The sequence below is a fragment of the Canis lupus genome, chromosome 11, assembly GCF_003254725.2.
Source record: "Canis lupus dingo isolate Sandy chromosome 11, ASM325472v2, whole genome shotgun sequence".
NCBI lineage: Eukaryota > Metazoa > Chordata > Mammalia > Carnivora > Canidae > Canis > Canis lupus.
The window spans coordinates 63,011,521-63,034,596 of NC_064253.1; the positions used below are offsets into that span (position 1 = coordinate 63,011,521).

Here is a 23,076-nt window from a genome sequence, read left to right on the forward strand (position 1 = left end):
TTACATAATTTTTTCTATCATTGTCATTATTCTCCATCTTCAAATTTATCTCTTAGTTTTCATCATGTAAGTACCAAGTGATTTACAAGGATCACCCCAGCTACAGTCTAGAAGGCTCTGATCACGTAGAAATTACTTTCTTTTCCATTTCGCTGTTGAGGATATTGAGAATCAGAGAGGCCAACATAGCTCGTAAGCAGGATGAAGACTCAAACCTAGGTCCCTCTGAGGCTACACCCCAATTTCTTATCAATGCCATGGTGCATGCGGCCCTGGATTCACCTATTTCAGATCTGGCAGCTTACAGACATCCTATGAAATGGAACAGTTTCTTGCAGGTATGACAAGGATCTTAGTTCAGCTTCAAGCTATCCCAGTCCAGTCAATAAGTCAGGACAAAGGTGTGTTCAGAGTTTTCTCTACAAGTCAGATGTCATGAATATATTGACTAAAAGATTGTAGGTTCAGGGTATACATATCTAAAGGGAAAGCACAAGAGCAAGGGAAATGCTACAGTGAAGGTATCTCAGAGTGTTTCCTGCTGGACCCCACGAACTCCTGTCAAAGCCCTACAGAGAGAGAGAGCTGAAGGAGCTCTTCTCCTGAGGGGCTCTGAAACAGAGGTGTCAGCTAGTACAAAATGTAAAGTAGAGGGGGAGAGAGCACACCAGCCTAGCCCCCCATGGAGAACCATATGGTTGGTGGAGGGGAGATAGGGTCGATTATCTGAAATAACAAAATAGACTCAAAAAAAGTGTAATGGCTCAAGCTTAGAAGTGTTTCTTATTTGCTTGCTTTTGGTTTTATGTTTTTGGGGTGTGTGCACATGGCGTGAGTACGTGCTGACTCAGAAATAGCCCACGGTTGGCAGCCCATACTGGCGGAATGATTCTGGTCCCAAGTCATTTGAAGATCTAGGCTCTTTCACCTTCAACACATAGTTTCCAACATCATCTCAGGCGTTAGTTAACATCTAGGAAGGGAAGTGCAGAGAGGATCCCCCATGAGAAGTTCAATGAATCAGGCCTGAAAGTGACACCCCTCACTTTTCACACCCACTAGTTTGAGAGGGGTCATATGATCAAATCTCACTGTAAGGGAGCCTGGGAAGTGTAGTCTTGCTGGGTGCTCAAAGAGGAAAGAATCTGGCATGGTGACCACCCAGCAGACTCCAGGGAATGCATCCCCACTGGCAAGGGCAGTTTTAGGAACTCCAGGTAACAATTCTCAAAGAAGATTCCAGTCCTTGCAGTGGGAAAGCAACCCCTTGCAGCTTCCCAGTCAGCAGGAAAGGCCAGAGTTTAATGGAAATCTACCGCTAAGAGCCAGAGGAAGATGGCTGTTGTCCTGAGGTAACAGATACCTTCTGAGGGCCCACAGGAAAGGGGCCAGGGTACTACTGCAAGAGTCAAAGACACCAAAATTAGCTTATCTGCTAGTTTTTTAATATCCAGACAGTAAAAGAAGGACTAAAAAAAGAAATGAATGTTATTAATAATCATTCAACTTGGAGTTTAAAATTATTAACATTTTGGCGTATAGCCTGCCAAATGCTCGCTCATTCTCTCACTCGCTCACTGTCTATCTACATTGTTTTTGTGTATGCATGTGTGGTATGACACATATAGATATGTATATGTGTATAGATATGTGTGTGCTCTTTTTAATGATACATATTTGTTTTCTGCTTTTTTCCCCTTAACCATTAAAGACTCTTGCTCTTACGTTAAGTAGATGATTGTATATGATCAAGTCAATTCTTCATAAACGAAATCTTAGTCTTTTTCTTCTTTAGAGTTATCTATATTCTTTTTGCTTATAAAAAATTTGCAGTGAAAATCCTTGTTCACATGTCTTGAATCGCTCCTCAAATCATGTACATGGGAAAAATTCCCAGACAAAACAACTGATGGATCACACATCATTCATACCTGCAAGCTCAGGTACATGACACTCAGAGCATACACATTTAAAAATTTGAAATGCATTTTCAAACTTCTCTCAAGAAAATTATACTCATTTACCTTAGCAGTATACGAATGCTTGATCCCTATAGTTACAAAAACTAGGTATTTTTATAATTTTTAACATTTGTCAAAAAACCAAAGATGAAACTCCCATTTTTATTTTAATTTGCATTTGTTTGATTATTAGTGTAGCATGACATCTATTCAAATGTTTATTGGCCATCTTGTATTTACTGTATTTGAACATCTGGCAGCTCAGTGTCCCCTTCAATGCTAGTTCCTTTCAGAAAATTTTTACTATGCTAATGTTTATTTTAGATGAATTTTAAGATAATTTAATAAAAAATTGTTTTTACCAAGATTCTGTTAAACATACAGGCTTGTTCAGTGAATAATGGCATTACTAGAGGATCCCCATAAGAACCAAGTGTAACTTTTAATTTATTCTCCCCTTTTCATGATATTTGATGGACCATATAAGCTCTGAATCCTTAATTTTTCAGCTTATTCTTAAATATTTTATGTCTTAAGCTGTATTTTATACCAGAATGTTCACCATTGTATTTCCTATCTGCCCCTTCTTGTTATATGAGTTTTGTAAGTTCATTTTTTAACCAGCTACATTACTGGTTTCTCTTTTTACATATAAGTTTCTAGGCTGACTTCTTGGGTTTTTTTATGAAATAAGAAATTTTACTTTTTTCTGAGTTTTTCTCTTACTTTATTTTCTAACTACTTGCATGGCTTATTTTTCCAAAACAGTGTGAAATAATAGTGCCGATAACAGACATGTTTGTCTTGTGTCTGACTTTAAAGGAAATGGCATTGTGTGTGAATGTATGTCCATATGTGTGTGTGAATATGTATGTATACGTATGTTTATATGAAGGAAATAGCACCTTAATTCTGTTCCTCCTAGACTTTTTTTTTCCCTCCTAGACTTTTAACAAGGAACAATGGATAAGTTATTAAATGCCTTTTTTTGTTAAGTAGGCTCCATGCCCAGCATGGAGCCCAATGTGGAACTTGAACTCACAACCCCAAAATCAAAACCAATCAAGAGTTGCATGCTTAACCAACTGAGCCACCCAGGAACCCCTACTAAATGCCTTTTTAAAAAAAGATTTAGTATTTATTTGACAGAGAGAGAGCATGTGTGTGCATGAGTGGGGGAACGGCAGAGGAAAAGGGGGACAAGCAGACTCCCTACTGAGCAGAGAGCCCAACAAAGGGCTGGATCCCAGGGCCTTGAGACCATGACCTGAGTCAAAATCAAGAGTCAGAGGCTTTAACCAACCAAGCTACCCAGGTGCCCCTTAAATGCTGTTTAAATATCCATCAAGAAAGTAATTCTTACAGCTAGATTTTACATTTGTCAGGGAGTTTCTGAGCAAAAATGGGGGAATAATTTTAGTTATACTGTATTCATTGCCTATAACATGGAAGGACAAATCTTTAATTCTGTAAAGCTGCATCTCCAATAATCTCAAATTTAGCCAGTTATCATAGAACAACCTCAGTGTACTCTTTAAAAAATAAATGATGATGCAAAGAGAGCAAAATAATTGTTATGAAACTGAACAAAGATCAAGTAATTATGCGGAAAATCTGGAACTTCATTGGTCTTGGGGATTACAACGTGAAACTAATGATTTCTATGGGCAGAACAGAAAGGGTATTTGGTTGCTTTTTGCTTGCAAGGAAAGCCAACGGTTGCTTTTTAAAATAGACTTTTTTTTTAATTAGGGTCCTTCAGGGCGATGAAGGAGTTGATCTTTAACGTCCCTTTCAGATCTGCTAAGCCAAAATGAGGGACCACTAAGTAAGGCCACTAACAGCAACATGGCAAAGCACGTCAGAGATTTAAGAGGAAGGGGTGGGGGCTAGTTTTGTTTTGAGCTCGTTGACCTGTAAAGACTCTCTTAGCCAGCAGGGAAGGAAGGCAGAGTGTATTTTCTCTAGGAATCCTTCCCGTATATCATCTTCCACTTCCATTCCTAATAAAACTGGACTCTTCTCTGCATCTAAGCCTACACTATTTAGTCTGCTTCTCTTTGGCACTTTCTCTTCTAATTATTTATGTACGTATCTTTTCCCAACTAGAAAATAAGACCATGGAAAGCAAAATTCATGTGCTTCTCTTACTCCCACCCACACCCTAGGGCACCCAACACTGGACCCTATGTACAGCAGATGCTGTGTAGTAAACACTCATTGAATGAATAAATAAGCTATAAGCACAAGCTTAACTTAGATCCCTTAACAGAATGACTACTGATAATAAGAAGAATGGTAACAATAGCTAATTTTTTATGAAGTGCCTAGTATGTGCCAAGATTTTAATATGAATTATCCCTTTAATCCTTATAATGGTCTTGGCAGGTAGATATCATTATCCCCACTCAAGAGATGAAGAAACAAGGCTCAGAGATGTCACCTAACTTGCCAAGGCTTACATGAAAGAGACTGGAAGGCCTTTGTGACATAACAACTATGTTCTTTCCAGCTTACAGAGTTGTCAGATGTCAATAGGAATTTCAACTTATGACATGAGCTGTTTGGTGTTCCTTTTCTGCAGAGATTCCTTTGAAGAATTCTAGAAGGAAAAAATATGTTCAAATGTGGGTGGGATTTCCAATGAATTTTGAAATTGGAGAAAATGTATTGCCAAGCACTAAACAAACATTGAATCTGTTTTATGAGTTAATGGATTAAGTTGGATTTCAGTGGCATTCCTGTATTGTACACAGCATACACATGCTCATGCCTTTCTTCAAAGCTTCAGAGCAGTTGGTGTTGATCACAGACACTGCCAACTAGCTAGGCTGTTTCAGAAGAATGCTACACACAGAGTTCGTATCTCAGACTGTCGCTTTTTCCAAAAAAGTTTGTAAAAGCATTTTGAAGCCCAAACGGCCCTCCTGAAAACAGAAGAAATGGGCTCCCTAAAATTTCTTTTCTCAGTTTAAAATATAAAGTATTTGGAGGCAGGAACTCTGTCTTCTTTCTATACAGAGAATCAGCTGCTGCGTAATAGTTGCTCAATAATCATTTATTAAAAGAATGGAGCAAAATTTAGCACTATGGAGTTTAAATCAGGTACCAGCAAATCTGGTTTTCTGTAAACAATTTGAAAAGTCCTGAAAGGGAAGCTTCAAAATGAGAGGTGTGAGCAAAAACAGAGGAAAATAAACAAAATCCTTGGACGCCAGCTGACAAAGGGCCTTATGTATCATGTACAGAGTAAAATAAAAAAAAAATTCACTAGAATAAGCACATTGAAATACTAGACAACCAGCTTTAAATTTTGATAAGAGGATAGAAAACTGTTTTCAATTGGCATAATATTGATAAGTTGTTAATTCAATTTCTGGAGCTTCATGCTGAAAAGAGTCAGGGACCGGACACAGGCTAGGAGAGGAAAGAGTGTCGTGATCCACACTCCTAATGCCTGGTAGTCCTCGTCTTACTGGGCACAGTGCTGGTGCTCAGGCGTGCATGGATTGAATACCCTTGGTTTCAAAAGAAAAAAGAAAGGTTATGCTTTTACGAGAGTTTGGTCTGCCGGTCATTTATTCAGCTATAGGACTTAGTAAAGAAGCCATTCATTTCTCTTATAAAATATATTTGAGTAGCTGAATTGGTAAGGATCACTTTTCCTTGATTGAAAACTATTATGGCCTTGGCCTACCATACATTCTGCTTCTTTTATTAGCCATGTAAGAAGGCAAAGAGGAGGACTGTAGAACCTTCCATCTGGCCCCTGCCCCGGCCAATACACATGCACAGCCCCGCCTGTGCACACGGGGGGAAGTGGGACAAGCGAACTCACCAGAGCTGAATGTGAGCATGAGGAAGCCAGACCATGGAGGACTCTGAGGCACGACTGCAAGGACTCCCAGTGCCAAACCACAAATAGTTGACGAAAAAGAACATTGGTCCTTTGGTCCTCTGGTTTTCACACGCTGAGGAGCACTGGGAGTTGGAAGTTTCCCTAGAGGAGAAAGGAAACCCAAACTGCTGGCTAATAGCAGTTGAACTCAGTGAAAGAAGATATTTGATTTTCACCGAGCTATTTGCATGTCTTGAAATTTTGCGCAGATTTTAAGTTTGAAAACAACGGTAGATGCTTAATGATGATTTTTCATTTAGAAACAGTATTGGCTACAATCTGTGTTAACCGTCTTTCTTGCAGTCCTGCAAAGCAACAAGGAACATCTCTTTTAAATCTGTTCAGCTGTTTTGGTAAGTCTTTTTTTTTTTTTTTTTTTCTTCTGGTGGCAAAATCTTTAAGTGGTATGCAAAATAGTAAAAAATGAATGAATTACGTCATGCCTATACCTATAAGATGACTGTTTTTATGATGAGTTTAAGAAAGTGTGCCCATTGTTCTAGGAAATGGAAGACTAGGAAAGTCCAGAATTGTAATTTTAAAAAATACACATTTGTGTTTCTTCATCTTAGCCAACAGCAGTGTCTCATTTCTTTTTTTTTTTAATGTTCAAACATAGTTTTATTGTTTCTGTATAAAAAAGAAAACAAAATATAGGCATTGTAAAAAAAATCAAACAACCCTGAAAAATATATCAAGAAATGTTCACTGAAGTCCCACCTTCCTCACTCTTAATTCTTTTTTTTTTAAAGATTTTACTTATTTATTCATGAAAGACAGAGAGAGAGGCAGAGCAGTGTCTCATTTCTTCACAATATCTGAGTCTGCATGATTTTCAGCATTACTATATCTGAGCTTTCAATTAGAAAGTGCTTGGAGTCTGTTCTGAAAATGGGATATGAAGTAAACAAACAAACAAACAAACAAATAAGCATTGCTTAGATCAAACTCCAAATCCAGAGCTCTTCCACCACATGATGGTTTATTCTGCTGGACTATTTTGAATAATCTTGAAAAGAAATATGAACATTTTATTAATGAAGGATCTCAAGGAATGAACAACTATTCCAGCTGTATAAGTCTTAAGATATTGATGATCTTCTTTAGAAGCCATTCCAGGGATATACTGATGCATGGTGCTGGATGTACTGGCCACCAGCAAGGACCCAACAGTGTGTGCTCCTTGGTTCTCTTCAGTCCAGGCTTGCCAGGAGTCCCCATCACACACATACCATCCCCACTCTTCCCCCAAGCATGATATCATGAATCATGATAGTAAATTTTCTACTTAAATCCATTCTACCAACTATTGTATAACTTTGGAGGCCTTGACCCTGATAACATATTATCCAACCGACTCGCTGCTCTTATTCAATTTCAATGGATATTTTAATGGAAGAGAGTGGCTGCGAACATTTTATGAGTAGCTCTACTTGCTGTCCTTCAAATATATCTTTGATCACCAATTCTGTCTCTTGGTTTATGTCTAACCTTCCACAGAGATGGTTTCCTCTTGTGTCCAACTTCTTTAAGGACCAGCTTACTTTCCCGTCATGTTTTCCATGCTCATCACTGCTAACAGTGATCTTTCATTTGAGTTTCTGTATCATTTATGTGTGCTTCCTCTCCCTTTTTTCTTATCAAATAAAATAGTTTTTATTTATTTTTATTTTTTTAAAGATTTTATCTATTTATTCCTGAGAGACACAGAGAAAGAGTCAGAGACACAGACAGGGAGAAGAAGGCCCTGCAAGGAGCCCAATGCGGGACTCAATCCCAGGACCCCCAGACCTGATCCAGGGATCAGCCCTGAGCTGAAGGCAGATGCCCAACCCTTGAGCCATTCAGGGGCCCCAAATAAAATAGTTCTTAGCTGAATATCTTAACTTCCCTAAAAGAAGGCTAGTTCTTCCAAAGTAGGATCTCTTCTCTAATTCGTTAGGTGCCAAGAACCTAAGAAAAGCTCAATAAATTATTTTTTAACTATGAATAAGTGAAAAGATAGAATTTTAAAATATACTGCTAATAGATGTTATCAGATTAATATATTATCAGATTATGTACTGCTCCTAGGACCAACAGTCAAGTTTTGAATTTTTACGACAATGAATCATGGTTACCAATCTTTGAAACACACAGTATCCTCCCACTGCTTGATTTTACAGCAACATACCTCCCTAATCTGGAAAATGATTCATGGCATGATTTTTGAAGAAAAAAAGTAAAATTAAGTTTCTATTAAAATATTTCTTTGGATAAGTGTTATGAAGGAGGTTTCATTTCAGGGTTATAAATCATGGTTAAGTAAAACAATGCTTACAGGCACGAACATACTCATCAGGGCTATATTAGTTTCCTAGGGCTGCCATAGCAAAGTACCACAACTGAGTGGCTGAAAACAACAAACATTTATCCTCTCACAGTTCTGGAGACTGGAAGTCTGAAATCAAAGTGTTGGTAGGGTGTACTTCTCACACCATCACACTGGGCATTGATCAAGTCTCATAACCAGACGGCAACACAGTTGATAAAATCTTAGCTTCCCAACTTTTGGACAATGCTTTCTACTGCCTCAATATGTATGAAATGTTGCCCTATTTCATATGGATGAGCCTCTTCCTCTTCAACAATCCCTACTCCAAATGTTCCTACTTCCTTCTCATGGAAGAGCCATTTTCTTCTCATTATATCATGTTCTCTTTGATCTTAGCAAGGCACAGAAGGCTGTGTGCCCACAGAGAAACTGAAAAAGAGTGTATTCTTTGGAGCTGGAATCCAGTGAATTATTGACAAAGCCATCATATTTTAAAAATCTCTTTCATTTCAACTTAATATTAGGATCAGCAAAAGGGACTGAAGCTTGGTTTTGACATTAAGAAATCCAATCCTTGTTTAGGAGGCAGATGCATGAATTTATCATTTATAATATATGGCAGGTTCTAATGAGCATTACAATTCGAAAACTGTCTTTGACCTAAGAAATGCAGCACTCAGCGAAGTTTACATGTAATTCTCTCTCATCATTTCTCTTTGAAGAAAATGAGTAAGTAATTCAAAATACTTTTTATAGAGATTAATACTCATCAGCTTTGTTACAGGGTTGGTATTTTCACTGGAAAGGACACATAACCTCCATACGGAAGCATGCACACAGGCACATAAGCAAATATTAAAAGACCAAGTCCTTGAGTTTTGTCCATAATAGCATGGTTGATTTGCCAAGGGAAGGAGGAAAAAAGACAGGGAAGGAGGAAGAAGGAGAGAAAGGAAAAGTGAAAGGAGAAAAAGGTGGGGTATAGAGGGAGGGAAATCTTTTCTGAAAACAAGAATGGAAAAAAGATGACTTATGAAGCAAAGAGCAGAATGCATCCAATGCATTCCAGTCTGTGTGATCTCTGAATGAAGCTCTTGAGTTTCAAAGTCCTTATTTGTAAAATGATGGCTTTGCTACCCCCTTGGCTCATGCAGATTTAAATGGCAGGTTGCTGGTACAATGCAAACTCTCAGCTACTGGTATAACGAGTTGTTACTCACATTAATTGAACACCTACTTGAAGGGAGCTGCCTGTCATGATTCAGTGTCTCTAGCATTAGCAGATTCAGTTATTTCAACAAAAATCCGGTCACAGTAACTCCCTGATGTTGCAGACACACACATAAAAAATGATCAGTGGTTGAAATTCTTATTTTTTGACTAACTCTCTCAGTGCCATTGATACATTTCCTTTTCGTCGCACCTCTAGACACTCACATTTTCTAAAATTAACTCATATGGCTCAAATCACAAATTAAATTCCAGTAAAAATGAAAGTTTCAATAAGTCAACCCACCAAATCTTGTACTTCAAGGGTGATTTCATACATCGAGAGAAAGTTAAAGATTTTGTCTTGAAGAAAGCTCTACGTATCAGAGAGATCTTCTGAAAAGTGAATACTCTGTGGCTAAAATAGGTCCCGAGTTGACTTTTAAAAAGATACCTAATTATCACAGTAATCTGGAGATGATTCAGGCTTATGCTTAGGGATGTCATTGAAAAGGTGCTACTTCTGAAAACTTCTATATTTACGATGCTGCACCAAAAATGCAAAGCTTTATCCTGACTATTAAGCGACAGTCCCTTTTTGTAGATGTTCCCTTGTCCTTGCTGCAGGAAGAAATTTTAATAGTTCTTCTCCTCAAACAGATTTTCCCCATGTGTTCTCCCTTGCTGCCATGCTAAGAATTTTATGAGAAAGCTGAATAAATATTCCAAAGCATGATAATATTTTCTTATATACCAGACTTTCGGGGTTTTTTAAATTATATTTGGTTATTTACTATAAGCAGAGCTCTGTACTAATAACTAGTTACTTGGATTCAGGTGAATTTAGCATATATTTTCTCATTTAATCATCCTAGCACCTCTGTGCATGGGAGATTCTTAAAATCACTGAATGAGAAAAGACACTACGACTTAGAAAACTCAAGTAACTCAAGTAAGTAATGGAATAAGTTCCACATTCTTATAATAATGGAACCAAGACTCAAGCCCAAGCAGTCAAAAGGCAGATGTCAAGCTCTTCATCACCCCTACTCTATGCGGTCACCTGGCTGGCCATGACATATTAAGTGGAAAATCCAAGTTTCAAGATATACAGCATATACAGAATAATCTTTGGCGTGATATAGTTCCTTGGTTTATGTGGATAGACATAAAATATGATATTTATATAATATATGTATATATAGGCATGTGTACTTTTATATAATATAAATATTAAAAATAATGAGAGTTATGTAGTACTTTTTATAGTACACACTTCCTATATGCCAGATGTTTCACATACATTATCTCATTTGCTTCTCAAAATAATCCATTAATATGGATACCATTATCTCCTCCATTTTATAGCTGAAGAGAAGCTCAGAAAAGTGAAGAAATTGAACCAAGGTCATAGAGCTAGCAAGTGGTTAGGAGTCAACCATATAATGATACTCACACATACATATACACACAGTTGTATATGCACATACATACACATATGCAGGTATATGCATATGTATACACATACATATACATTTTTTAAAAGATTTATTTGTTTGAGAGAGAGAGCACTTGCATGTGGTGGGGGGCAGAGGGAGAGGGAGAGAGATGGTCTGGAGCAGACTCCCTGCTGAGCAGGAAGCCTGATGCAGGGCTCTATCTCACAACCCTGAGGTCATGACTTGAGCCAAATTCAAGAGTTGAATGCTTAACTGACTGCGCCACCCAGGCACCCCACACACATGTACTTTTTTTTTTTTTTTTTTAATTAAAAAGGACCTTCAACTAACACGGCTTGAAATATCCTTTCCCATTACAAAATGAACTTTAAGAAATTGAGTCCTAGTATGTGATCTCTACTGGCCAAGGTCATCCTTTCCTGAGTCACTTAGGAATGGGCACTGTCCTGAAATGCCTCATGAGTCTCTTTTGTCTTTTCTTCCATGGTTTCACTGGTTAACCAGATTCCCTTCAGACTGGCACATTCATTTTTCAATGGCGGTGATATCTTCAATTAGATCACTATAAGGTCTTGTGGACCGAGAGACATTTTATTTCTTTCTGGTGAACACCCCTCTATTCCAGAGGTCAGCAAATTACAGCTTTGTTAGTTTGTTTTGTACGGTTCATGATGTAAGAATGGTTTTTGCTTTTTAAAAATGATTAAAAAGTTAAGAGAGCAATATTTCATGACATACGAAAATTATATGAAATTCAAATTTCAATGTTCATAAATAAATGATCACTGGAACACAGCCATGCCTATTCATTTGTGCATTGTCGAAGGCTGCTTTTGTACTGCAATGGCAGAGCTGAGTAGCAGCAACAGAGACCATATGGCTTGCAAAGTCTAAAATATTTACTATCTGGCCCCTTCACAGAAAATGCTTGCCAACCCCTACTCTACTCTAATGCATTGTGTGTTTATTTAAAGTTCAACTTTCTGGGAGCTTCTATTCTTTCCAAATTCATTCGGGGCACCTCACTATTGCCCCATGTCCTCCTTTGATCCCTCAAGGACAAGCCACTTTCCAACAATCCTTTTCTAAATATGGCCAGAGTCAATTGTTTCCTCATTACACAGGAATGTTGCTACAGTTCTTAATGGTCCTAGAAAACCTGGGTATAGTACAGTGGGTGATCGATGGAGAGTCTAGTTACAGTCCTTCTCTTCTCTGGGCCTCTATTTCCCCGTCCGTAAAATGAGTGCCTTGGATGAGATGGCTGAGCACTTAGGTACTTAGAGATAGATGTGGATCCAAGAGCAATACCCCATCTATTTAATTAACATGTATTGATTATCTACCGTGTGCAAGACTCTGCTGCTACCCAGTCTGTGATTCTCTCCCACCACTTCCATCAATGGTTCCTCATTCCCAAGTATTGGCTCCACTTGCATGATAGTGGATACATATCATAGTGTATGATAATGCTTTGAATGATTTCATCTACTAAGGAAATAAAACCTAATATGTAAAAATTTATCTTCCTCTTACCAACATCATACAGAAAACTCAGAGCCTCAAATTCCCCCTCCTAATTATGGGAAAACTCACAATTCTGAGCAGTCATTTTGAAGTTTGTAGAGGACCTGTAGGTCAGCCCTTAGGGGTTTAGAAACCACAGACCAAGGACCGCTGTTGTTCTGGCCTTGCATCACTAAATGCTGACCTCATAATGCCCCATCAGAACCAAAAAGCTAGCAAGATGTGTTGCTCAGCTAGGTCAGCAAAAATGAATACATTCTCTCCCTTTCTTCCTCTTTCTAATTTAGAGAGAATAATCACAGCCTTGAACCCTTGTCCCGTGTCCTGAGCAGAATTAAACAAGTTCCATGCTCATTAAGTTCTTTGTGTTCTGAAGGAAACAGGGGGAAACTGTTTGTGATGAGAGATAAACTGCCCTTTGGAATCTGAATTACTGTTTCCAGGCTGCAAGAATGGAGATGAAAAAGGCTCAGAACAGCAGGGCACACATGACCAAAATGAAGGAACCAAGAACTAGGCTCGATTGCTGAGAAGACATAAAGGACAGAGAGGTGGTATAAGATTACTCAGTCCCATGTCACTCATGCCAGGGCTGATGCATGCTACTTAGAAGTCTAGATTTTCTTTCTAGAAGACAAAGGTGGAATTCAATGAAAGTGGAGTCTGAGAAGTTGAATTGCTTTAGTGTGGCAAACTATGAGGAGAGAAGTGGCAATGACACAATGTGACAAAGCTGCAGTACATGACAGTGACCAAACATGAGCTTCCCTCTTCCCTGAGCCTCCTGACAGATCCCATGAGCCCTTCACCTCTACAAGTGTCACTTTCTTTGGTCTCAACTCTCTCCCAGAAAACTGCAGCCTCTTCCACTTATGGACACCATGGTCCCCAGAGATTCACAGTGAACTTTCATGAAAGAATAAACTACACTCATCATCTCTACTTATTGACGGACATCTCATTCACTCTTCAATTTGACTGAATTTTTTTATTCCCCTACTGCATCCAGCAATGCACTCACAGGGGCTTCCATGTGCAATGCCTGCCAAACACACAGGCACATTTCAGAATTGCTTTTCCTTGACACTGCTGTCAGTTCTTTCTAGAAACTACTTTAATCATGGGTTTTGGTGATACCATTTTCCCAGGTTTTTTTCCCTTTCCCCTTGAGTAATTCCTTGGGCTGTTTCCAAATTTTTCTTCCTCTGCTCATTCCTTAGGCTTGGTGGACACTAGAGTCCAAAGGAGAAGACTCTTCTCTATGCTTTCTTCACTGATGATATCTCATTTCCTCGATGGCTTCAGCTATTATCCAAACTACATGCCTAGGAGAGACTATTTCCTTGCCCCATCAGCCTCTGGAGATTGCTTGCATTCCTTGGCTCTTGGCCCCTTCCTCCAACTTCAAGGCCAGCAGTCCATCATCTTTAAATCTCTCTCTTCCCTCTCTGTGATCTCCACACTTGTCATCATATATCCTCTAACTCTGACACTCCTGTGTCCCTCTTACAAAGAAACTTGTGATTACACTGGGCATACCTAGAGAAACCAGGATAATCTCCCTGTCTTAAGGTTTTTAATTGAATCACATCTTCAAAGTCCCCTCTGCCATGTAAGGTAAAATTTACAGGTTTGGGGGATTAGGACATGAACATGCCCTAGGGAAGAGGGAAGTACATTATTCTATCTACCACACTATCTATGCTTGCTTTTTCAACAATGACACACTCTTTGCCAAGTTGTCCAAACTAGCAACCTACAGTCCTCTTTGAAGTTTTGTTCACCGCCCCCCCACATCTAAGCCACCACCAAATTCTACAAACTCCACCTGCTAAATCTCCCTCCATTATTCCTCAGCACACCTACTTCCTCTGCACCGTCTGAACCTTTTCTGCTTGAGTCTACATAATATCAATTCCAATACTAAGTCCTGAGATAAAAATATATAAATCTTGGGACATGTTTGGGAAATTTTTTCCTGATATTTTAATAGGAAGATAAAGCACTGTCAGAGAGATCTAGGTATGCGTTCCATTGAGAGGAAGCTGTAGCAGAGCAGCAAGTCCTGTGGAAGAGAGATCCAGGGCTGATTTTGAGCTATGTCTGGCTGTTCTGTAACCCCTGACATCTGGCAAGTTATCGAATGTTCTAATTCTTGGTTTCCTCGTCTGTAATACCTAACTTATAAGTTATTCAGAGACTCAAACTGCAATGACGTAGGTATTTATACTGTTCATATGTAAGTTGTTAGTAACACACTTTTGATTCAAAGGACAAGCCATTATATAATAATGTCAGCCAGAGCCTGGAAACATTTTAATATTCAAAAACTCAGCTGAGGCAGGCTCAAGCCAGTAAGCACCAGCTTGTCCGTCTCTCAAATATTTACAACGAGGCAAGGAGCAACTTTCTGCTCATTTTTATCTAGGGGTAGATTCCATTGTTATTTTTATACAATTGGAGAGGCACTCCTCAGGAAAAATAACACTGAATCATGAATACAACATTCATTATAAAAGGGGGGGATCAACTTAGAATGCGAAATGAAATCACATACACAAAAAAATAGAAAATCTTTCTTTGCAAATATTAGAGAATCACACGACCATGTGAAAGAGGTCTGAGCAAGTGAGTAGCCTCGAAGCTTAAATTTTCACAGCTTCAGAGTAAATCTCTTTCTGCTTTGTCTATTCCTGTATAAAAAGGATCCACAGTCTCTATGTTCTTGAACATCGCGGTTACCCCCAACCCTGACACATATAAAAAAAACTTCCCTATTTGCAAAATTGAGGTGCTAAATATACTACTAACAAATGTTACAAATAAATGTCACATGGATTCTGTGGCTTGCTAAGAATTAAACATTCCTGCTCCAAATTCGTTTCAGTACTGCATTAACACAAATCTGACTGGTATGGGGATTCATTCTAAATTCCAAACAGAGCTGTGAGGAACAACAGAGAAAATCTTTGCTCCTTAAAGGACTAGATACACCTACCAAGAGGCAGTCGAACTTGTGTAACTGCTACACATCCCAGCGTAACCAAAATAAGTAGTAAATAAACTGTTCTATTATTTTTTTCAAAAATGGAATTCATGGAGTGAATGTCACCTCTCCACGCCATCGGTTCGAATGGATAGGTACAGGGCATTGCTGTGGATGCCATAGTGCTCTCGCCCAGCTCTGCACTCTTCAGAGCCAAAACATCATTCCCTGGAAGATGGGGATGTCAGTCATACCCCTCACTGGGGATTGCCCTCAGCTTCGGGAAACTGCCTCTGGTATGGCTACATCCTCTCCTGCTGATCTGCTGCAATGCAAGGCTACAAATGCGCAGCCCTTTGCCTCGGTTTGGAATAACTCTGAAGAGCCATCCTAGCTCCAGAGCTTCCCTGGGACCTGCCAAGGTGCCACTGGCAACCACATTGGGAGGGCAGCTCCTCCTTCTTCCCAATCCTGCCTGCCTCACTGTGTGATTACATGTATACCACCTGAGAGCATGTCCTCATCAACTCTTATCTCAGAGTCTGTTTTTAAGAAACCAATCTAAGACAGTAGACACCAGAAGTGGTCCTAAAAGGCACACTCCAAAATGAGATCAGAAATGGATCACTCGATGGATGGCTGCAGAGAATGTTAAACTTTTAGCCCCAGATTTTCTACACGAAGTAAGGGCTGAAAAGGGAAGGAGTACAATAGAAGCAGAGGTGGAGGCTCTGACTGAGCCCAACAGCATGGCTTCCAAGGCATCAAGGATGATCTTGCTGTCACCATTACCAATACCTAGAAACAGAAGCCAATAATAAGCCCCCAATGTGGTACTGCCCTTCAAGAAAACCAGTCAGCCACTTGGAGGTAAAGTGACTACATTCCTTTGTATGTGATTACAATTCCACCCCTTTCACTATGGAAAGAGCAGTGATGCATATTGACTGAGGTCCATCTATTTTCTAGAAATGGGTTTGTCCTTCCTGCCTGCAGAGCCTTGGTCAGCACAGTTATCTAAGAAATCACAGAATACTTGATCCGCTAACATGGCATTCCACACAATACTGTCTCAAATCAAAGGCCCCTATTTTTCCAGGAACAGAGGTGCAACAGTGGGCATATATCCATGAGAATCCACTGTTCCTTTCACAATCCATACTCCTCAAAACCCACTGTCCTGACATGGTAGATGAGCCTCTTGAAGGTTCTGCTGAGGTGCCATCTTGGAAAAGATATCCTGCTAAGATGAGGCACTGTCCTCCAGGAGGTGGTTGTACCCTAGATCAGTGATCCTTTTATGGTGACATATCCTCAGTAGATAGAAGATGTGGATTTGGGAGCCAAGGGATGGAGTCTAAAGTGATAATTGAGCCAGGGCTCAATTACCAGGATCCCCTGTGATGCACTTGGAGGATTTATACTTCCCATCCCTGAAGTCTGAAGCTCTACGGGTCTAGAGATCCTGCTTCCCTTAGGGGAAATACTTCCACTTGGAAACACAATGGAAATCCCATTGAACTTTAAGCCCTGGCTACCACCTGGTCACTTTAGGATCCCCATACCAAGAGAAGAGCAAACAAGGAAAGAAACCACCACATTTACAGAAGTAATTGATAGTGATCAACAGCAGGAAGAAGTTGCTGAGAAATCAGCTATCAACCTGTCGATTCTTAGTCCATGATCTTATCTTTGTAACTACTTCTAAGATATTTTCTTTACCTTTGGTGCTCCGAAATTTCAGGGGCAGATATCTTTTTACTGATCTTGCTTGACATTATTAAATCTGAGCATTGGTTTTTCTACACCAGCCAATGTTGGAAAATTTCTCAGGTACTATCTCTTCAAATTTGGCTCTGTCTCTATTATCTCATTCCGGAACCCCAGTTTAACATATATTGGATACCACTAATCAGGGGCCATTAAGTTAAATTTATACTTTGTGGTTATTCTCAAAAGAAAGATACACTCTCATCCCTCCAACTCCTTGCCAGGCCACTCTACTCCAGTCAAGTCCAAAAAAGGTCAAGTATACTGCTCTCTGCTCCGTGGAGCTGGTCTTACTTCTATCATGCATTCAGCAGAACTTGGTGGATTTCTGTTTCTTTGCAATACTTTCTATAATCACTTCTCACAATGCTCAAGGCCTGGACCTTGTCTCCTATGGTCTGCTTCCCTGACCTATTAAAACTAAGGACCCAGCTAAGATCTGCAGAGTCCATCAGGCAACCAGCACTCATTTACACCTCTGGCATCACCCTCTCTTGTATTTTTCTCTAAGTGTTTTTCTCCCTTCACCACAAGCTCAGTCATGCTTTTACAAAATGACCCGATTTAAGTCTCTAGGTTACCTCTACTAGGAGTCCTTCTCTGCACATCTCTTCTGCCATATGGTTATAAAAAGATGTTTAAAATCTCTCATTTTTAATAATTTCCAAAATTCTCAACTAATCTTTTGATCCTCAGAAGACCTGATTTACTACCTTCTGACTCTACAAATGGGACAAGTTAATTCACTTGCCCTTTCCTCGGCTCTCTGTAAGCAAATAGAAGAGACGATGATCTTACTTCACAGGGCATTGTGAGGACTAAGTGACCCTAATCTCTATGCTAGTGCAAACAGGGGCACAATCTTATTTACTCTCAGTGTGAGCCATGCTGTTCAATTAGAAGGAACTTGTGTCCTTTCAGGGCTAACTGACCACATTCCTTCTCTAGCAATTACAGATCTGCTGGGCTGCTCTGTGTCCTCTGACACTTCCACTAGAACAACCAGTGGAGGAGTTACCATAGCAGATGGAGCCAGGACTCGAGCTGGCCACCCCTTGCAGAGGTCTCTTAGTTTTTCCTGAGGTGAAAGGCATTCAGGACATTTGTTAAATGTTCATCCACTTTGCCAGTTTTACCCAAGAGTTGATTCTATTTCATGTTTTCTTTCCTTTTTAAAATTTTTATGAAGCAACTGAAGTTGTACGCATTTCTCATATGTTCTCAGAACTGCTGAAGTTTCTTTCTCATGTTGTAGCTTGTTGCTGCTAAAATGACCATGCTGTTCTTTGCAAACCAGGCCAATCTATTCGCATATCAAGAACCATCCTGGAGTGATTAATGTCCCCGCTGCATCATCCTAGCTTAATTCAAATATAAATGAATGGTAGGTACACACAAGGGCTTTCCATTCCCTAAGACAAAGCTTAAAAGTCTAATCCTCTTCGCAACTTTCCCTAACCTTCCCCCACCACCCCCAGACAGATAGTCACTTTCTCCAGGGCCCTCCCTCAGGACTTCACGCAAACATTATCTTAAAAGAAAAAACAAACCTTATCCACTTTGGTTTGGTGTCTTGTCCCTATTTGTTTACATGACCCAGAAGATGTTCAGTCTCCTAAGAAAGGGCACCTAGCATAGTGCCTACCACATAGGAGGTGACCAATATTTACTGGGTCAAAACAAGAACCTTTTAAAGTTCAGTTATATTACAAGCCTACAATTACATAAGATTACTGCTTAAATTCAATGAAACTAATATAAAAAATGTCAAGGCATAACTACTATATCCTAGTTAAGAGATAGTACTCTCTGGGACACCTGGGTAGCTCAGTGGTTGAGCATCTATGTTCCGTTCAGGTCGTGATCCCAGGGTCCTGGGATCAAGTCCCGCATTGGGCTCCCCGTAGGAAGCTTGCTTCTCCCTCTGCCAATGTCTTTGCCTCTCTCTCTGTGTCTCTCATAAGTAAAATCTTTAAAAAGAGAGAAGGAGAGAGAGAGAGAGAGAGAGAGAGAGAGAGAGAGAGAGAGATAGTACTTTCTAAATGTACTTGAAACGCTTTGAGGCATAACATTTCCTGAATTCTATTTGGTGTTATTTGGATGGCTTGATTATGGGGTGCTTTTTCTGAAGGAGGAATTAACTGTATTGCATCCACAAATGCCAGAGCAAGAAGAGGACTTTGAAATTGTGCAACTTGACGATGTCTATTTCCTTTCCGTGCTTTATTTTCTTCAGAGTACTTATCATGGATTCAAAGTATATAACTTTAATGTTTCCAGACTCTTTTTTCTATCTCGGTTGTTAGATTATCAGTTCCATGAAAGCTGGACCCTTACTATCAGGGTAAGGCAGGCCCTTACTGCCATGGTCCTACCTCTTAAAATAATGCCAGAGGCATAGCAATGTCTTACAAAAATATTTGTTGGATGGATGCATGAGGAGATGTAAGGATGGATGGCTAGGAGGATGGATGATGGGATGGATGAGTGAGGAGATGGAAGGATGGGTGGTTGGGTAGATGAATAGGAGGGTGGGTGGGGGGATGGATGGATGGATGGTGTACAGATGTGAAAAGGGAATTGTAGGCTTAGACTCAGGTATTCTTATTCCCGGTCCAGCATCCTTTTACCTTAGAACAGTGCCCCATCTTTATGTGAAATAGTTCAAATCCCCAGAATTAAATCTCAAAAATCTCCATCTCATCCCTTTTTTGAAATTTCTGGTGGGTTGCCATAGTCCAAGTTCAAAAATTCTCACCTGTAAATACATTTCTCTGTCTTAGACATGCATCATACATACATACATACATACATTAGAATGACATCAGCCAGGTATTCAAAAAAAAAAAAAAAAAAGGAAACTCTTTCTGCAGATGTACTGATGAAAAAGCCCAGGAGCACCCAGCCATTCATTTACCCAGTGAACATTTAGGGAAAGCCTATTATGTGCCAAGCCATAGTTCTAAGTATTTGGTTACTTCAGTAAACAAAACAAACAAAAATCCCTTTCCCAGTGGAGCTTAAGTTCTGTTGGGAGAGAGGGATGGGGAGATGGACAAAAAATCACCATAATGAGTAAATTAGATAGTTTGGCTGGACAGTGATAGATGCTGTGGAAAATAATAGAGCAAGGGAAGGGGGTGAGAGCGCTGGGAAATACCATTCTCCCCGGGCCACTGGGTCAGCAATGATCTACAGAGGAACAAGGGCATAGACATGGAGATGTTCAGGGAAGCCAGAGAGAGTTCCACCGCACATCTCACACCCACACACACCCACACACACCATACACACCCCACACACCCACATACACCCACACCTCCCCCCCCACACACACCCAGACAGGCAGACACATACACAATCACAAATCATCCATCCATACGGGAAGCTGACTTATGCTGAGCCCAAAAGGAAGCCCTAGAGATGCACACACAGTACTTGCTCCCTAACCAACTGGCTGTGCATCTCCTCCTTTGCTTGGATCCTTTGTAACATTTCCACCACAGGCGTACCCGGCCTTCTCTCACATTTTCCGGAACAAGGCCTTTGCCCTTATTCAATGCAGCCAGCTTGATTTTCAGACATCTGGGGTGGTTCTTGCATTCTTGAGTTAATCTAAGTGAAATCTGCCTTCACAGTTTCCATCCACGGCCCTGGTTGAGCAGACATGGGAGGAAGAGGGAAGGCACGGAAGCTCTGGAGCAGTCAAGGCCTGTGTTTGGCCACAGCCCCACTGGTGCCGAACAAAGGGACTCCCTGCGAGGCGCAATGTTTTCAGACCCTCGGTTTCTCATTTATAAAATAGGGATAACAGTTGCATAATTGGGGCTCATGAAATACTAGTTCCTTCGTCTTGCCACTAATCTGAAGACCATATTTACCAAAATAAAAATAGCCCAGCCTGTGCCTTCAAGGGGCAGACCGATCTTCCAAGCATCACCTGTTCCTTCAGCCACTGCTCCTGTATAACAGACCAAAGTCCTCTCGCTTCCAGGCATGCCTCACTTTGCCTCTACTTGTCTCACTGTCTAGCCTTCCCCTATTTAGATTAATTGGGCTTAGGAGGCATCTTTTTGAAAAACTACCTCTAACCTCAGGTTGGATCAGAGCAGCCTGGGTAATGGAACCATCTAGACTTAGATTCAGGAGTCCACGGGGCCCTGGTCCAACTCCATATCCAGTTCCCTGTGCAACCTTGGTCAAGTCATTTTCCTTCTTGAGGACTTGACTGCTCTATTTACATGGTGAGGGACTTAAATGAAGTAAGTTTGTACACTTTGAGTTGTAGCTCAGATGCCCTAAAATTCTAGAACTCGGAGGTGGAGGGAGAGGCGGTGGCGAGGAGATCCATCCTGAACCCTTGGTGACATACCAATTCTTTGATAATTATGGCTTCAAGCCGAAAAGTGTTCTGGGCACTTTTATAAGCATTCTCACTTTATTATTTTGAAACGTCAGCAGTATTTCCACGTGGTAATGCAAATGGCCCCGGATTAATACCAGGGAATGTTCTTGGAGCTTCCTGCTCACTGCCACCTATAACTGCACCTGTCTCTTCCAAAAAAAAAAAAAAAACATTTACTTCTTAATTGCAAGGCCTGCACTGAAAAATAGAATTGAATCTAGCATGTGGAATGAGAGATGTGTGAGTGTCTGAGGGTGTGTGTGTGTGTGTGTGCGTGTACATGTCATGTGTATTTGTCAAATTTTAAGAAAATGAGTCAGAAGCCATTTAAAATCTTTACCAAGATTACACGGCCAGAATTATCCTAAAAATTGTAATGAAAATCCAGAATTAAGTGAACCTAGCAAGATCAATTCCCAAAAGCTGCCTTTATAGTTGGCACGTCTCAACACCTGTTTTTCGACCTCCAGAGGCTCATTTCCTCAGTGGTTGCTCTAGAGTTTCTTCCCCTGGGAAGGGAGGATGGGGGACTAAAGGGGTCCCTTGAGGAGGGTAACGTTGGGGCAAGGGAAGCCACCTTCCTTTGTTTGGGTGTTTCGTCTGTGAGTAAGAGAAGAACCTGGCTTATGGAAAACCTCTGGATCCCCAACTTGCCATCTTCCAAAATCAGGAAGAGACATTCACTCAAACCAGGTGGGGAAGGGCAGTTGGCAGCACAAGTCTGAGTTTGGGGACAGCAGCATTACCTGGAGCCCCTCAGTGGGAAGGCGGTAGGGACTGCCCTCCATTCCCCCTGGTTCCTCCTCGGTGCAGGTTGGCTTTAATAGGTCTCGACTGGCTGGCTCAGCCTCTCCCACTCCTCCCTCTTGGCTCCATGTCCCCAATAGCAGCAGAGAGTCGAGGATCACCTTGACATCCGGGGCTCCAGGATTGCCAGGGAGCAGAGCCAGGGTGGGGGAACAATGCATCATTCTCACGGTGGGTGGCAGGCTTAGAGGCCCACCCTCTTCATGGGACCTGTGGCTTGGGGCTCTCCAGATCTGCAGAGTGGCCCCCGAGCCACCTCCGTGGTCTGTGTTCACCAGGGGAAGCCCTGTTGTGATCGCTTGGGAACAAGAGAAGGTGGCCTCACCTAGAACTCAGGCCTCGGAGAACTTGGATAGGAGACTCCGATGCCTCTGGTCCTTGGCTCTCCCTTCACTCCTGGGCTCCTGCACCCAACCTCCAGGCCAGGATTGCTGCGAAAATGTCACGGGTGTTACTGAGTGGATCCAGAAAAGGAACCAAACTAAAATGACCAGATGGAAGTGCTTTCGGGTCTTGATCCATCTGGTAGCTTTCCCACTGGTTTGTCGGAAATTTTTGCTGCATGATCCCCTCACTCTAGATTTTTCTTTCGAAAGATACTTTTCCTGTGGTGCAGATGATAGACACCCTGCCTATGGGGCTCGACAGTCACTATCAACCAGAGCTTAGGAATATCAGTGTGGAGGAAATTGAGAACCGGGTGAGCCAGCCCAATAAAATATATGCTTGGAATGACTTT

General features: G+C 40.8%; 1 long non-coding RNA gene across 10 annotated transcripts in view; it reads right to left on the minus strand.

Annotated features, from left to right (window-relative positions):
• Positions 1 to 12,572, minus strand: part of LOC112649986 (uncharacterized) — a 132,168-nt gene extending 119,596 nt beyond the window's left edge. For all 10 annotated transcript variants that reach the window (XR_004803605.2, XR_007414125.1, XR_003129853.3 and 7 more), the window contains exon 1: positions 12,439 to 12,572. This is a non-coding gene — a long non-coding RNA (uncharacterized LOC112649986). The remainder of the gene's footprint in view (positions 1 to 12,438) is intronic.
• Positions 12,573 to 23,076: the final 10,504 nt, after the last annotated feature.